This window comes from Rhinopithecus bieti, unplaced genomic scaffold (assembly GCF_001698545.2).
Source record: "Rhinopithecus bieti isolate Rb0 unplaced genomic scaffold, ASM169854v2 scaffold_9976, whole genome shotgun sequence".
Taxonomy (NCBI): domain Eukaryota; kingdom Metazoa; phylum Chordata; class Mammalia; order Primates; family Cercopithecidae; genus Rhinopithecus; species Rhinopithecus bieti.
In genome coordinates, this window is record NW_016806761.1 from 75,340 (window position 1) to 91,711 (window position 16,372).

At 43.8% G+C, this 16,372-nt stretch overlaps 1 protein-coding gene across 4 annotated transcripts in view; it reads left to right on the plus strand.

Annotated features, from left to right (window-relative positions):
* Positions 1–16,372, plus strand: part of MAPK4 (mitogen-activated protein kinase 4) — a 178,710-nt gene that overhangs the window by 12,207 nt on the left and 150,131 nt on the right. The window contains exon 1 of one of the 4 annotated variants that reach the window (XM_017877542.1): positions 2,411–2,428. The exons of the other annotated variants lie outside the window; for them this stretch is intronic. The gene's annotated coding sequence lies outside the window, so the exon portion shown is untranslated. Of the gene's footprint in view, positions 1–2,410; positions 2,429–16,372 lie in introns of those variants that run through there. 4 annotated transcript variants of the gene reach the window in all.

Genomic DNA, 16,372 nt, shown 5'->3' on the forward strand with positions numbered 1-16,372 from the left:
CTTTATTCTGGACATTCTTTTTTTAAATACTCCAAGCTACCTCCTCTCTGGTTTTGTATCATTGCATCTATTTCATTCTGTCTTGAATCATGGTTAGATGATTGTTTTCCTCATTAATTTCAGCAATATAGGCTGTCTCTCTTTTTGTAGCCTTACTGTGTCTAGTACATTATGGCACATATATTCATTCCTTAGTCTTTCCTTTTATGGAATGGAATTTAAGATATTTTCTTCCAAATAATTATACATTTCTAGGAAAACAAAAGGAAAAAACAAAGCCCTTTCTATAAGACTAATGTCATTGTTCACAAGAGAATTAGAATCACAAGGGGTTTGAGTTGGAAGAATCATCGAGAGTATTTATTCTCTTGTTTTACAAATGAGGAACCTGAAGATCAAATAACTTCTAAAGGTCCCACAAGGAATTAGAGGTGACATGGTATACAGAGCCCAGTTCTCCTCACTTCTAGCCGAGCCCTCCTGTTGCTGCAACCGTTATTATACAGATTGGCCGTCAAGTTTTAGGTGGTCAATGCTGGCAAAAATCAGGTCATGCTAAATTAAAACTACAAATGTGAAGAGAGTTTTAAAACTCTCAAAAAGAAAATACTGTACCAAGCTTATTTTTCCAAGTTTTAATGAGTGATTTTGCAGCTCTACCTCCTCTTAAAGCAAACCTGCTGTATAAACATCACGTCCACAAAGGAATTCACAGCAGGAATCCTTGTGATGATAAGTATCCACACCAGGTGCGTTTGCAATAGAGAAAAATCACCCTCACTTGGGTAAATCCAGGTGCACAGCATCAGTGTGAAAGGAGGGATTAATGGTAATTTTTACCTCACCTGCAGCCTTCTTAAAATAGGAGCTGTTTCTGACCTGGTGAGTGAACTCCTCCTTCAGCAAGGAGCAGAGGCCATGGATGTGCTGTCTAATATTCATGGGTTGGAAACCTAATTCCTAATGCAACAGTGTTGGAAAGTGGGGCCTTCGGGGAGGTGTTTAGGTCATGAGGGCTCTGTCCTTATGAATAGATTAATGCTGTCATAAAATGACTTAATGGAAGAAGCTTAGTCCCTTTCTTGCCTTTCTGCCTTCTGCCATGTGAGGACATGAAGTGTCCTCTCCTCTGGAGGATGCAGGGTTCAAGGTGTCACCTTGGAAGCAGAGACTGGACCCTCACAAGACACTGAACCTGCCAGTTCCTTGATCTTGGTTTTCCAGAACTGTGAGAAATAAATTTCTGTTCTTTATACATGACCCAATCTCAGGTATTCTGTCTTAGCAGCACAAACGGACTAAGACAACACCTCAGTTTCTAAATTCACTCCTAGGCACCTGAGTCAAAAGCTATTCCCAGTTTTTAAACATGCTGAGAACAGAGAGCTGGAAAGGCTTATTTTATTTTATTTTCTCTGAAGCCACCCCAAGGAGAAACAGCAAAAGAAATTCCGAAGAGGGAGACACTATCAAAAAGTGTAAGGCAGAGATTTCATGAGGAAGATGCCAAAAGCAATTGCAACAAAAACAAAAATTGACAAATGGGACCTAATCAAACTAAAGAGCACTGCACAGCAAAAGAAACCATCAACAGTGAAGAGACAGTCTACAAAATGGGAGAAAATATCTGTAAACTATGCATCTGACAAAGGTCTATCAATAACATCCAGAATCTATTAGGAACTTAAATGAATCAACAAGCAAAAAAGAAATCCATTAAAAAGTTTGCAGAGGAGATGAACAGATACTTTTCAAAAGAAGACATACATGTGGCAAACAAGCATACGAAAAAAATGCTAACATCACTATTCATTAGGAAATGCAAATCCAAAGCACAGTGAGATACCATCTCATACCAGTCAGAATGGCTATTATTAAAAAGTCAAAAAACAACAGATGCTGGTGAGGTTGTGGAGAAAAGGGAATGCTTATGCATTGCTGGTGGGAATTTAAATCAGTTCAACCGTTATGGGAGACAGTTTGGTGATTTCTCAAAGAACTCAAAGCAGAATTACCATTTGACCCAGCAATCCTTTTTTTGGGTATATACCCAAAGGAATTTAAATCGTTCTTCCGTAAAGACACATGCATACATATGTTCATTGCAGTACTATTCACAGTAGCAAAAAATGGGATCAACCTAAATGCCCATTAACAATGGGCTAGATAAAGAAAACATGGTACATGTACACCGTGGAACACTAACAGCCATAAGAAGAATGAGAAGATCATGTCCTTTGCAGCAATGTGGATGGAGCTAAGTAAATCCTAAGTAAATTAACAAAGGAACAGAAAACCAAATACTGCATGTTCATACATATAAGTGGGAGCTAAACATTGAGTACACATGAACACAACGCAACAACAGACGCTGGGGCCTGCTTGAGGATGGAGGGAAGAGGGTGAGGATCCAAAAATTACCTATCAGGTACTGTGCTTATTATGTGGGAGGCAAAATAATCTGTACACCAAACTTCTGTGACATGCAATTTATTTATATAACAAACCTGCATATATGCCCCGAATCTAAAATTAAAGTTAAAAAAAAACAAAAAATTCTACCAACATCTAATGTGAAAAAGGCATAATAGATTCCATTTTTAATTAAATAACATAATGAAATAACAAAGTGTCAGGTCTGTGGAAGTCCCTAGGACAGGAATTACTAATGAAGCAGTATAATGCAGTTTGTGTGAAGCATATTCCTTTTATGCCAAGCTCTGCTCTGGATTCATAGGTTCCTAGGTGGCACCAATGCAAGTAGGCCTAGTTGGAAAGGACCTCACGAGAATGGAGGCCTCTACAAATTCAATTCAGTTTAACAAATAAAAGTAGGTGCTGTAGGAGAGTTACAGTAAAAATTACAAGACAGACCCTGCTCTCCTGGAGCTTGGAGCCTGTGCTGTGCTTTCCAAATTTGTCTGCACCTTGGAATCACCTGGGGACCCTACAAAATATTGATGTCTGTGCCCAGCTCACTGCCCTAGAGCTTGTGATCTGATTGTTCTGGGGTCTAGCATGAGGTTTGGAATGTTAAAAAGATGATTCTCAAGTGCAAACAAGTTTGGGAACTAATGGTATGTGTTGTCGTTCTCAACTTTGGCTGTATTAGAATACCTGGAGTGTATATGTACCTGTTTGCATACACTCCCTACACACCATATGCATGTGTGTATGAGGGCTTGGGTTACACATTTGTGCCCAGGCTGCAGCCCTAGAGATTCTGATTTATGTGGCGTGGGGTCCAGACATCAGTTTTATTTAAAACTCCAAATTAAGTGCATGTTAGAATCATCTGGGGTGTTTTTAAAATATGGATGTCTGCGTCTCACTCCAGAGACTAGGGTTTAATCGGTTTGCCGTCTAGTCTGGGAATCAGATTTTTTGTGAAGCTGCTTAGGTGATTCAAATATACAGCCAAGATTGCAATTCCCTGCATTAAGCAGCAAAAACACCAGGGTTATCTTGTGCTCAATAAAAATAAGAACACATGAAACAATAGAAGAGTTTATAAAAACGTTAGTGCTAAAAAAGTTGGGCATTTCTGGTTCTTTGGACATTTCCGTAGGCCTGAATATGTTATGCTGTGATTTGGATGAAGGGTAGGCAGCAAAACCTAATAAATTCAGCTCACAACCACAGCCTTCATTGTGGCTACCAGTGGAACTTTGAGCTGAAACTGACAGCCAAGATCTTCCTAATTGCCCTGTTCCTTGTATCTGCAGTGATAGGAGTGGCACATCTGCCTGTCACACTCCTGATGTGTCTAACATTGTTATTTGGAGAAAAATAACCAGAAACTGGCTTCTGTAACATTAAGGAGCTCCAGCCATAGATTTAGCCTTAGGTGAACTCTGTGTAGTTCAGCAAGTGTCGACCTAGAGCCTACGCGCTGCCCAGGGTTCAACAGAGAGAGAGCTCCCTGGAGCACAGAGTGCACGTGTTGCCTGGTTTCCTTTGTTCCCTAGGTGATTCTTGTTTAGGCCAAGGAGAAAGGGGAGGGGCCGTATTTCTACATCTGGCCCCCAGGTGAATGCAGCTGTTTTAAACTGTGAGAGGCTCACCTCTCCTGGAAAAGGGGAAGTGGCCAGAGAGTTCATTGAAGCTGCTCATTGAATGAAATTTGAGCTGCTTCTAAGGGTCTTCGAAGGCTCCACGCGAGTGGTTTTCAAACCTGAGTGTGCATCTGAATCACCTGGAGTGCTTGTTAAAACTACAGATTGCTGGGACAACCCTCAGAGTTTCTGATTCAGTAGGTATAGGATAGGGTCCGAGAATATGCATTTCTAACGCCTGTCCAGTGATGCTGGTGGTGCTAGTCTGGGGACTACCATTTGAGAACCACTGGTCTAGGGGGAAGGACATAGTGATGCCAGATGGTGCCTGTTTGGTCAAGGAAAAGGAAATTATATGATTGTTGCAAATCTACATAATGGTTACAGCAAACTATAAGATTGATAGATTGATTTTTTTAAATTGTGAAACACCTACTGCATGCTAGGTATTGTGCAAGCTTTGCTGCTGTAAGGAAGAGGAAGATGCCGTTACTACATGGAGTGGTTAGTCTTGGGGTGAGTAATGGACTACTAAAAGGACAGCACAGTACTACTCCCATAATGCTCTGTAGAGGGAGCACCTGGGGCTTTCAGGGGACAAACATGGGCAGGAGGGAGTGTGACTTAGAGGAGGCTTCCAGGAGCACGTGATGTGTCTGGGAGGAATCTCGGAAGATGACCTGGTGTTTGCCAGGGGAAAGTGGGGCAGTATCCCTGGAGCAGCATGGGCAGAGGTGAGAAAGAACATGAGCAAGCCTCGCATGGAGAACTATACATGGCTTAGGATAACTGGGGTAAAGAATTTCATGGGGAGGGGCAGCTTAGTCTGGACAGGCAGGCAGAGACTGGAGCACAGTAGCTGGAGCTGATCTGAAGGCAAGGAAAGTCTTTGAGGGGTGTAAGCAGGAGAGGATGGTGATCAGATTTGCCTGCTAATTGCCTGCAAGTTGGAAAATGGACTAGAGAGAACATGCATGCACGTGCAGGAGACACAGGAGACTATCACAGGAGACCCCATGGGAAGTGATAAGGCTGCAGGGTGCATGGCCTGTGAATCATTTTGTCCTTGCATCACTCTTGGCCTCTGCTCAGGATTTTAAATACTGTGTGTGCTTTTGGAGTGGCACCAGGCAGCAACAATTACGCTTCCCCAGCAGATGAGTTACAAAAATGCAACCACTTGAGAGGTATGTGTGGAAGTGGAGTGGGGCAGTCCCACCTCCTTAGCCTAGGTGAGTTTGGGGAGGAACTGTTCTCTGCCTGTTCTGTCTTCTTTTTTGGTACTAGCTGGGAGTCACGCTTCTACCTTGAGAGCAGATTAAAAGACCTGAGTCATAGCCCAGCCACCTGCTGGCAGCTACATTTCCCCACCTCCCAGGCCTATTCCTCTTCAATTTGGGGGCTTACCCAGGGAAGTCTCTCAGGTACCCTCAGGATGGTGCCAGTCCTGGGCATTATGGAGTGAACAGGGCTGTCCAAAATAGGTGAGACCGACTCCATGCCCATCACAGTTGCACACCAGGTGTGCATGAAGAAAATCAAGAAGAGGGTAACAGAGGGCTAATTGTTGGCTAGGGACAAGTGCAAAGTGTTAGGAGGGGAGTGAGTTCTCATCCATTCCTGGCCCATCTTAAAAGAAAGCAACAGTGATGGATTTTACTCATGGTACTACTCTCTTCAATTTGGTGATAAAAATTTGATTTGTGGTTTCCTCTCACAGGGCTCTTCATCACACAGTAATTCATACGTCTCTAAGTAGCTCTTGAGGAAATCCATTCCAACAGGTCCCATCAGTACCCAGGGAACCTAGCAGAGATCTCAGCAGACTCCACCTCCCCTGTCATCCCCCTTCCTCCTTCAGTCTGTGGGGTTTCATCAGAAGCCTGAGTAGGCTGGAGGAAGAGGAGGCAGGGGTCACGCCAAAGGGATTGAAGACCAGTGTTGGCAAACAGAGTCTGTTCTCAGCAGTAGGGGCATCAAGCAATAGGTCACCTTTGTTGAGGTGGCTTTGCTTCTCAAAACCAACACAGCAGATGTGGGAATGGGCTGTAGGATTGAAAGCCAGCGGCTGCCTAGGGTGAGAAGGGCAGGTAAGAGCAGGAAGTAATGGGTGTGACTAAGGGCAAAGTTCACCCTGATCAGGGGAAGACATATGGCCTGAATACCTCCCCCAAGGCTGCTCCATTTTGCTAATGACATGCCCATGCTCCTACTAGGTGGTTGCTAAAAATGTTTGGACAAATGCCCAGGGGGACTTCCATCAACCTTTGGCTGGCTAAGGCCAAGCTGCTTTTTTCCTGCTTCCATCTGCTGTTTGTCTCTGAGCGAAACTTGCCCTACAGTGGGAACCATCCTAGACGTCTGTTCCTGGAGTCACTTAGGGGTGTTCTGCCTTCTCTGTCTCTTTCATGGTGTTTATTGCTGGCCCTGCTCCATGGAACAGCACTAGAATATAAACTGCCATATTCTCTAATAATGTCCATTGTGTGAACCTTGCCTCCTCTGATACTAGTAAACCTTAGGGCAGAAACTTAAATCAATTACAGAACTTCTTTTATACCCCTCCCTTGCTCCCTGCTCTGCCTGGCATCAGGTAGTAGCTGGATGATTGATTGAGATGCCTGAAATTCCCTTGGAAACCCAAACACATCTGCCTTTCCATTGTCCATCAGTACTGCTCCGGGGGCCTTCCACCTTCTGCTTACCCAGTAGAACTGCCGGATGCATGTATTTATCCTCCCTCTGTGAGAACTGGAGGAGGAGGAGTTTGCATGTTCATCTTGGGCACTCTCAACATCCTAAAATGTACGAGTGCTTTTGCTTAAAAAGCAAGGCAGCAAGATGTATTCACTATCTGTGCCTCTAACAAACCACCCCATGATTCGGAAGCTTAAAACGGCAAAGGTTTATTTGCTTACAGATTCTTTGTGTCAGGCATTTGAAAGCTGCTTAGCTGAGTGGTTCTAGTTCAGGGTCTCTCACGAGGCTGCAGTCATGGTGTTGGTGAGGGCCACAGATGTCTGGAAGCTTGTCTTGGGCTAGAGGGTCAGTTTCCAAGGTCACTCATGTGGCTGGAGGCATCGGTTCCTCTCTGTAGGTCTTTCCGTAGGGGCTTATCACACGGCAGCTGCCTCCCTCCAGGGCACGTACTGGAGGGAGTATGTCATTGTCATGATCCAAGAGAGCAACCGAGCAGTTACAGTGCCTGTACAACCTGGACTCTGAAATGGCATGGTCATTGTCCTTTTCTTTCTCTTCATTAGAAGTGAGCCACTGAGTCCAGGCCACATTCAAAGGAAGGTGAATTATGCTCAACTTTGTGAAGAGAGTGTCAAATAATTTTTGAACATATTTTAAACCACCACATAAAGTAGGTGTGCAGAAGAGTTGAGTTCATCCTCTGCCAGTAACTTATGTTCCCATGTGGGTGGCTTGGGAGCTGCTCTGGGGAACTCCATGCACCTGAGGGTGGAATGTGGTGAAGGGTCGAGATCCAAGAGTTACTCCGACAAGAGTTACTGACTGGGATACGTGACATGTCCTAGGAGTTTGGGGACCCAGGAAAGTTACATGTAAGTGTTTGCTGTCACAGAGCTCACAGGCAAATGAAACCTTAATATAAGCAATAATAAATGACAATTCTCATTGTCATTTTGAAAATATTATCTATTGATGAAACTTCTGCTGTTTCTAGAATTGTGAAGAATAGGGCAGCTTAAAGAAGAGGTGGGCTGATCTGCTGGAGGGTTCAGAGCCCTTTCCTTCTGGGCCTCAGATTTATCATATTTAAAGTGAAGGAGAGAGACCCATTCAGTGGGTCTGTGCCCTGACTGCTTGTTGAAATAACCCAGGGAACTTTAAATAAATAGAGGTTCTGATTTACTCAGTCTGGGATGAGGTCTGGGTACAGGGGCTCCTCGGATGAGAACCACTGGGCTGGCTGATTATGAAGATCTTACAGACTCTGACACTCAGTGGCTCCTAGTGGCAAGCTCTCCTGTTCTGTAGTAGAGCAAGGATGCCCAGGTGCAGGTGCCCTTACTGAGAAAGCTGAATCCTGACTCTACCACCTACCCCCACCCTAGTCACCCAGAGTGGCCTAAGAAAGTGCTGGGCTACCTTGTAAGTTAAGCTCCCTGATGTTAGAATGGCTTAGCCTGGGACTATATCACAGAGATGTTACAGTTGTTGTGCCAAGAATTCCTGCATTGGGCAGGTGGGTAGACTAGGCCAGTGGTTCTCAAACTATGGTCTGCAGAGCAGCAGCAGCAGCAGCACCTAGAAGTTTTTTTAGCAAGGCTCATTCTGTTACAGAATTCCTTCGGTGCTGCTTCATCAGCCAGAAATCTCTGCAGCCGCTGCTGCCTCTGCCTGAGGCCTCACTCCAGCCCACTGGGCTCGCTCCACCTGCTTGGCCTGTCAGGCTGTGCTTGGCTTGTGCACTGGCCCAGATCCCATGCCCGCTACAGCTCTGTGCTCAGCTTGTAGCGGGATTGGGCATGCCATGAGCAGCTTCCATGTTGGGCACCAGTGTCTAGATGAGGAGAACGCAGTGGCACCCCAAAACTCAGAGATGCTAGCAATCGTGGAGCCCCAAGGGGTGTTACAGCTCTTGCTCAGGAAGTCCCAAGGTCTGAGTCTGCAAGAAAAGTCACAGCTCTTTACTCTTGTAGCTCAGTGAGTGGAAGCATGTTACAGCTGTCTTTCTACCATAGTCTGGTGAGTGGGAGCATGTCACAGCTCTTTTCATTCCTGCTGCCCACAGGTCGGTGAGTTCTGGGTTTGTGTCCTATGACCAAGAGGAATAATGTGCATGGACACCAGGGAGTGAGTAAGGGAGAGAAGAAATTTGTTGATCAACAGAAGGAAAGCTCTCAACTGAAAGAGGGGACCCTGAAAGTGGGTTCTGTCTGTGAGGCTGAGTTCGGGGGTTTTATGGGCTTAGAATGAGAGGATGTGTGCTTATTGGTCCATGGGTGGTCTTTGGAAACAGCACCATTCAATTAGTTAAAAGGCATCATTCAGAAGGAACCAATCAGCCGGGTGTGGTGCTCATGCCTCCTTTGGGAGGCCAAGGTGGGTAGATTGCCTGAGCTCAGGAGTTTGAGATCAGCCTGGGCAACATAATGAAACCCCATCTCTACTAAAAATGCGAACAATTAGCTGGGCATGGTGGTGTGCACCTGTAGTCCCAACTACTTGAGAAGCCGAGGCATAAAAGTTGTTTGAACCCACAAGGTGGAGGTAGCAGTGAGCCGAGATTGCGCCACTGCACTCCAGCCTGGGCAACAGAGCAAGACTCTGTCTCCAAAAAACAAACAAACAAAAAAAAACAGTAAACAAGGAACCAATTGAGAGACAGGGAGGGTAAGATGGGGATAGAAGTTCTCACTCTAGTCATGGACTCTGTGGAACTGGCAGCTCAGTTTTCAGGCTTTAAACTGTCTTTGGCTTATAGTTCGGGTTTCACTGGGAACCCGTCCCTGTCTGCCTAGGAATTTGTCTCCTGTTGCTATCAATTCTCCCTTCTCTTTACACTGAATCAGAATTTCTGGATCTCTGGGGCTGGAGCCTAACAACCTGGGTTTTACAAACGTTGCAGGTGATCTTGATGCATTTAAAGCTAGAGACACACTGGACTAGAGGACTTCTCAAGGTCTCTCTGACCCCAAGCTTTCCTCTTCACAGCAGTGAATTAGGGGCATAAATGTCTGTCTTGCCAACCTCAAGGCATATTGAGGATTGAGTAAGATCCTGTTCATCATAATTGCTGTGCTTTCACTGAAGAGTGCCTGAAGTCCTCTTGTTCCTTGAGGACCGGTGCTTGCTGGGAGTTCAACTGGGAGAGATTTCTGGATAAAAACCAAAGAGTTTATCATCCTTAAGCATCTAGTTACTGTTTGCTACTTTACAGCATGACTTTGCTGCTGCTTGCTACAGTCAGGGAGTGTGTCCAAGCTCTTTATGTCTCTTCTCTACTAAAGAATCACACAGACCTAAGGGATGTTCTGGGGTTATGGTGGAGGAATCAAATCAGAGAGTGCAAATCCTAATCTCCCATCCACTTCATGTAATCCTGGCAGTGACCAGACATGAGGCTGGATGAACTGCGGAACTAAGCCTGTAGGGCATGTCTCATGTTCTCAAAAAAAAGCCAAAACAAAACAACAAATCCTCTTTTATGACTTTAGCAATGCAGCCTCCTTAATTTGAAGATAGTAAAAAATATGAGAGAGTGAACTCAGAATGATGTATGAATTGTATATTGTTCCCTGGCTACAGACTGTGTCCCCAACTCTTGTCAGCCACCTTGCAGTTTTTGTCCTTGTGGCACGTGTTACAAACCCAGGTAGGAACAAGCCTTAGTTCAGCACTAGTTCTCTCGACTGCCTATGACAGAAGAATCTTGACTGTACTTGTCAGTTGGAGTCATCTATTCCTCGTATTTATCTTTAATAATCACTGAAGGAGTTCCGTTAATTCAGGAGCTTACAAGGATGATGAAAGAATTGGATGACAATGACTAGCATGAAACCAAGAGACTGACCTGCACACAAAATGCTAGTCAACATAAACTGTGAATATGGACGACAAGCTACAAACATCAGTAGCGTTAACTCCGGACTCTCCTCTTCAAGGAGCTGATGATACCCACAGCCTTGCATAACTGAAGGAAATGTCTCTGTTTTGTTCCTGTATAAATGTTTCTTGTCTGTCATTTTGTTCTGTGTTAGAAAGGTCACTTTCCTATGTAAAAAAGAAATTGTTTTATAATGCTAAATTACGCTAAGTTTTTGCCTGGTGTTTTTAGGTTCTCAATCTATAGGATCACTTAGGGTGCTTTAAAAATAATAAAGATGCTTGGGTGTCAGCCCCAGAGGTTCTGATTTAATTGGTCATGGATGTGGTCCACAAGCCAGTTGGATTGGCATTTTAAAAAGCTAGCCCTGTGGTTATAATGTGCAGTTTGGGCTGTGAACCACTGGCTTAGAGTTTTCATCAGTTGCATTTCTACGATGCTTAATATGAGTGTTGCTAATTTGCTACTATATAGGTTCATCCAAAGCTGACCCCTGAGGATGTTCCCTGTCTTCCAATGTGTGCTCTGCTAAGTGCCAGGTGGGGCCTCTACCTCTCTCTTTCCCTCTTTCCTGTCCTCTCCTTTAGCTGCATGTTTGACAGTGGGGTAGGTAATATATCAACATGTCTGGTTTTTGCTACAGAGAATGTTAAAGTTGCAGGTACCTGCAAGTCCCCCATAATGTGCAAAAGTATGAGTATGACCTTGCCTATGTTCTAACTCAGATAGTGCCCTGGGGTACTATTCTAGCATCAATGTCTACTTACACTAAGGCTATACTTGATCAATAAGGGGCTTGGTGAGTAGCTATATTAGTCCACTCTCATGCTGCTATAAAAAACTGTCCAAGACTGGGTAATTTAAAAAGAAAAGAGGTTTAATTGACTTACAGTTCCACAGGGCTAGAGAGGCCTCAGGAAACTTATGGCAGAAGGTGAAGCAAACATGTCCTTCTTTACATGGTGGTAGAAAGGAGAAGTGGTGAGCGAAGGGGGAAAAGCCCCAATCAGATCTCGTGAGAACTCACTCACTGTCACAAGAACAGCATGGGGGTTACTGCCCCCATGATTCACTTATCTCCCACTGGGTCTGTCCTATGACACATGGGGATTATGGGAGCTATAATTCAAGATGAGATTTGGGTGGGGACACAGCCAAACCATATTACTGGGTGTGACCATCTCAGTAATGACCCATTATTATTAGTGGAAAAACAAGGTGAGGGTACCTGCTCTGTACAGGGACATCTTATATCCATTGATAAGGAACCTGAATTATTTACAATGTTTGTGCAAAAGAGGCTTTTAAAATTTAATTTATGACTTTCTGTGTCAGAAAACAATTTCTGAGCAACTTTCCAATTGACATTGGTTTGTCAAAGCTATGTGATTTGGCTAGCTCAACTTAGCTAAGCGACCTTCAATATTACCAGTATCACTGATTTTGAACAAAGTATTCTGAGCTAGACATCCTATAAAAATGCAAATTATAAGGGGGTAGAGTTACCAAAAAATTAAAGTGGAAAATTACCTTCTTCTGCTGGAGGATAACAGATCTAAAAGTATTTGAGTTCTTGGTGCTGAAGTGCTGAACACTGTTAGATGTAGAGTCAGCCAGCCTGGGTGTGAATTCCAGCCATGCGTTTACTTTCTAGGTGCATAGAGTTGGGCAGAAAACAAAATTTATTTAGGCCTCAGAGTCCTCATCTGCAAATGTGGAGTAATAATGATATAACTTTTGTGAGGAGAAAATAAGATAATCCATAGAAAACACTTGGAGAACTGCCTAGCTCATGGTAAACTCCAAGTGTACATTAGCCCTTTTTATGGATGTATTTGTTTTCTTTCTACTGTTACCTGTGCAGAAAAGCAAAAAGGGTTTTTTTTTTTTTCCTACTGATCCAGGGCAAGACCTCAAAATGTTCTGAAAACAGTCACTCCAGGCAAATACTTTCATATATGCTTGGTAATATTAAAGACATTCTTCAATTTTCATTTAATCTTTACTTTTAGGATTTTGGGGACTCTAATTTATATGCCGTTGCCATCTTGTGGTGACACCTTCAAATTGCAGGGTTTTTTAGAGGGATGAATTTTTTTTAGGTTTCAACCTGAGAAAATAAAATTATGAAATGACAGCTGGTAAAAAACAATTTCATATTTTTCAAAGCTGATTAACATACTCTACCTTATTTGATTACTACAAGAAGTCTGTAGAGTAGGTGTTATTATCTCTATCATATAAATGAGAATCAGGCAGAAGAGATTGCTGTGGTCTGAATGTGTCCCCTCCAAATTCGTATGTTGAAGTCTAATCCCCAGTGTGATAGAATTAAGACATGGGGCCTTTGGGAGATATTAATAATTAGGTCTTCAATGGGATTAGTGTCCTTATAAAAAAGGCCCGAGGTAGCATGTTTGCTGCTTCCACTGTGAGAGGACACAGCTAGAACACGCCATCTGCAAGGAAGGGAACCCTCACCAGACACCGAATTTGCCAGTGCCTTGATTTCAGACCTCCCAGCCTCCAAAACGGTGAGAAATAAATTTGTGTTGTTTATAAGCTTCCTAAAGTTTTTGTTGTGCAGCCTAAATGGAGTAAGACAGGGAGGGATTAAATGTCTTGTCCAAAGTTTGGGTTGAGTCAAAAGGGCAAGAGTCAGACCTGGAGCTTAGGCCTCCTAGGTCTCCACCACCAGTGCTTTTCTGACATCCCACTAGGGGCAGCCCCTACAGAAAGGTGTGGTAGGTGCTTCAGTAGGAGCATATTAAAGACTAACTTCCCAAGACTGCTGCTGGATAAGAGATTTTAGCTAATTACTTCACAGCAGGGTTTGGAATTCTCTGTCTAGATGGTTGATGATGTTGTTTCTTTCTTTTTTTTTTTTTTTTTTTGAGATGGAGTCTCACTCCACTGCCCAGGCTGGAGTACAGTGGCGCCATCTCGGCTCATTGCAACCTCCACCTCCCAGGTTCAAGTGATTCTCCTGCCTCAGCCTCCCTAGTAGCTGGGATTACAGGTGTGCACCACCACGCCCAGCTAATTTTTGTATGTTTTTAGTAGAGACAGGGTTTCACCATGTTGACCAGGCTGGTCTTGAACTCTTGACCTCAGGTAATCCAACCACCTCAGCCTCCCAAAGTGCTAGGATTACAGGCATGAGCTACTGTGCCTGGCCTCAATGATGATGGTTATGCCAGTATTTCTCAGTGTCTTTTCTTCATGGTAGAATGAAGAGGCATTGCTATGTAACAAACTACCCCAAAACTTGGTGCCTTAAAATAACAATGATTTATTGTTTCTCATAATTTTGTAATTTGAGCAGTGCTGGGAAGGGCGATTCTTCCACTCCATGTGGCATCAAATGGGGTTGCTCATTTGGCTGCTGTCAGCTGCTGACTGGGTTGGGCTGGGCCAGAAGGACCAAGAAGGCTTTGCTCTCATGTCTCACAGCTCTGTGCTTCCCCTTGTAACCTCTCTCTGTGCCTAGCTTGGGCTTCCTCACAGCATGGTGGTCTCTGGGTAGTTGGACATCTTTCACAGAGACTGACCTCACAGGGCAAAAGGAGATGTTGCTTGTTTTCTTAAGACCCTGGGCTCAAAAGCCCCAGAATGAGCATCATTTCTAGCACCTTCTGTTGGTCAAAGCAATTAACAAGACCAGCCCAGATTCACAGGGAGGGGAAATAGACTCCACTTTTGTTTGTATGTTTGTTTGAGAAAGGGTCTCACTCTGGTTGTCCAGGCTGACCGGTGGTGCTATCTTAGCTCACTGCAGCCTCGACTTCCCAGGCTGAGGTGATTGTCTCACCTCAGCCTCCCAAGTAGCTGGGAATACAGGCACAAGCCACCATGCCCAGCTAATTTTTTTGTATTTTTAGTAGAGACAGGGTTTCACCATGTTGCCCAGGCTGGTCTTGAACTCATGGCTCAGGAGATCCACCTGCTTCAGCCTCCCAAAGTGCTTGGATTATAGGTGTGAGCCACTGTGCCTGGCCATTGGACTCTGCCTCTTGATGTGAGGGGAGATATGAACATACAGTGATGGGAAGAACTTTTGGCAGCCATGTTAAGAGTCTGTCTACCAAAATAACATTCGTGTGTCCACTTGCTAAGAGAAACTCAGACTTTTTTACTAGTATGTAGCATCCACAGATAAAAGAAGACCCTGTTAAATCCATCAAGTATGCATGATGGATTTTTTTTTTTAATTCAGGAAGAGAAAGTTCAATCCAAGGTGAAAATATGGTGGAGAAGCAGCTGTGGTACGTAGGTGCTTGGCTGTTGACAGTCTAGGTCCACATTTGGGCTCCTTTCTGGGACTGCCCATAGCTTCAATAATCATGGCCCTGGTCCTAAAGATTATTTGGTGTATCTAACCCAAACTCAATTCATACAGGCATTTATGGATACAGAAGAAACTTGGAGAAATGACCAAAAAATTAGCCCATTAGATGGTAGAAAAAAAGTACTAGCTCTAAATGCATCACTGTGGTGTATCTAGAACCTTTTGAAGGCAAATTATGGTTTAAATCTAAATAATCTGATTAAAGAGTTACTTCACCAATTGGCTGTGACTAGAAATGGTTCTCTTTCGGTTTCAGTCCATCCATCCAACTACATTCTCACTTCCTGAGCATGCTTTTGTTAGCTCTTAATTGCATTGAGAGAATTGGGTACAAGAGTTCAAACTGTAATTACCAGAAAATTCACAGCTGGAGCTTCCATTGTCCTGTGCCTTTAGTTAGTCCTCTTACCTGCAAATTTGCATGGCCAATATATTTGTGTAGCTCTTTGTTGTTTCCAGAGAACTTTCAGATGCATTACTATATTTAATTTTCATGGCAACTCCGTAAGATAACACTGTGGAAGATTGCTTCCCTGAAAAAAGAAGGAAACTGAAGGACAGGATGTTAAGAACTTGATTGAGAAATGGCAAATCCAGATTCAGGTCCTCTATTTCAGTGTTTCCCCGTCTTCCACACTTTCAGCCTATAATAGGCCTATCTTGATGCCCAGGGCACGCTGACTAGCTGTGATGAGGAAGGAGCAGTTCTTGGGAATAAAGCATCTGTTAGTAGCTTAATAATGGCCTTGGTCATGAAGGTAAGATGCAGAGATACACATTTTCTACTTGAATTTCAGTTAATGGTGTAAAAACGTACTATTTATAGCCAGTTGAGGGACTACCTAGGAAATATGTTTTTACCCAACCCCGATAGTGACTTTCTTCTTGGAGGAGGATTTGAGCTCATTCACTCCTGGACCTGAGCATCATATAGGATACAGATAAATCCGGCAGGAGCTCAGCTGCTGAAGCACTTCCATGACTGGAAGCACTTGGATCAGAGCTGATCAGAAGGTGGACCTGTCAGTCCAGCTCACCACACCTGGTATAAGTTAATGAGGAACCTTTCTCAATAGCAATTAATGAGCTTTACTGCTGTGCTAAAATTAGAGCTGAAAGGTAAACACAGATGTATCACTGGAATGGAATAGTAATGTTATATATATGCGAAAATTTGAGTGTGCATTAGCAATTCTGTTGCCCTTGGAGTTCATCAAAGCCCTGATATGAGCTGTGCAGAGACAGAGGGACAATGCATTCTGCTTCGCCAGGGACAGTCTCAGTGCAGTTTGTCTTCCTTACATAATTACTATGTCCCTTTTCACTCTCATAAGTGTTCTGCTTGGCTAGTAAATCGTACAATCTGCCAAAGCACAGAGCTCAGCATAA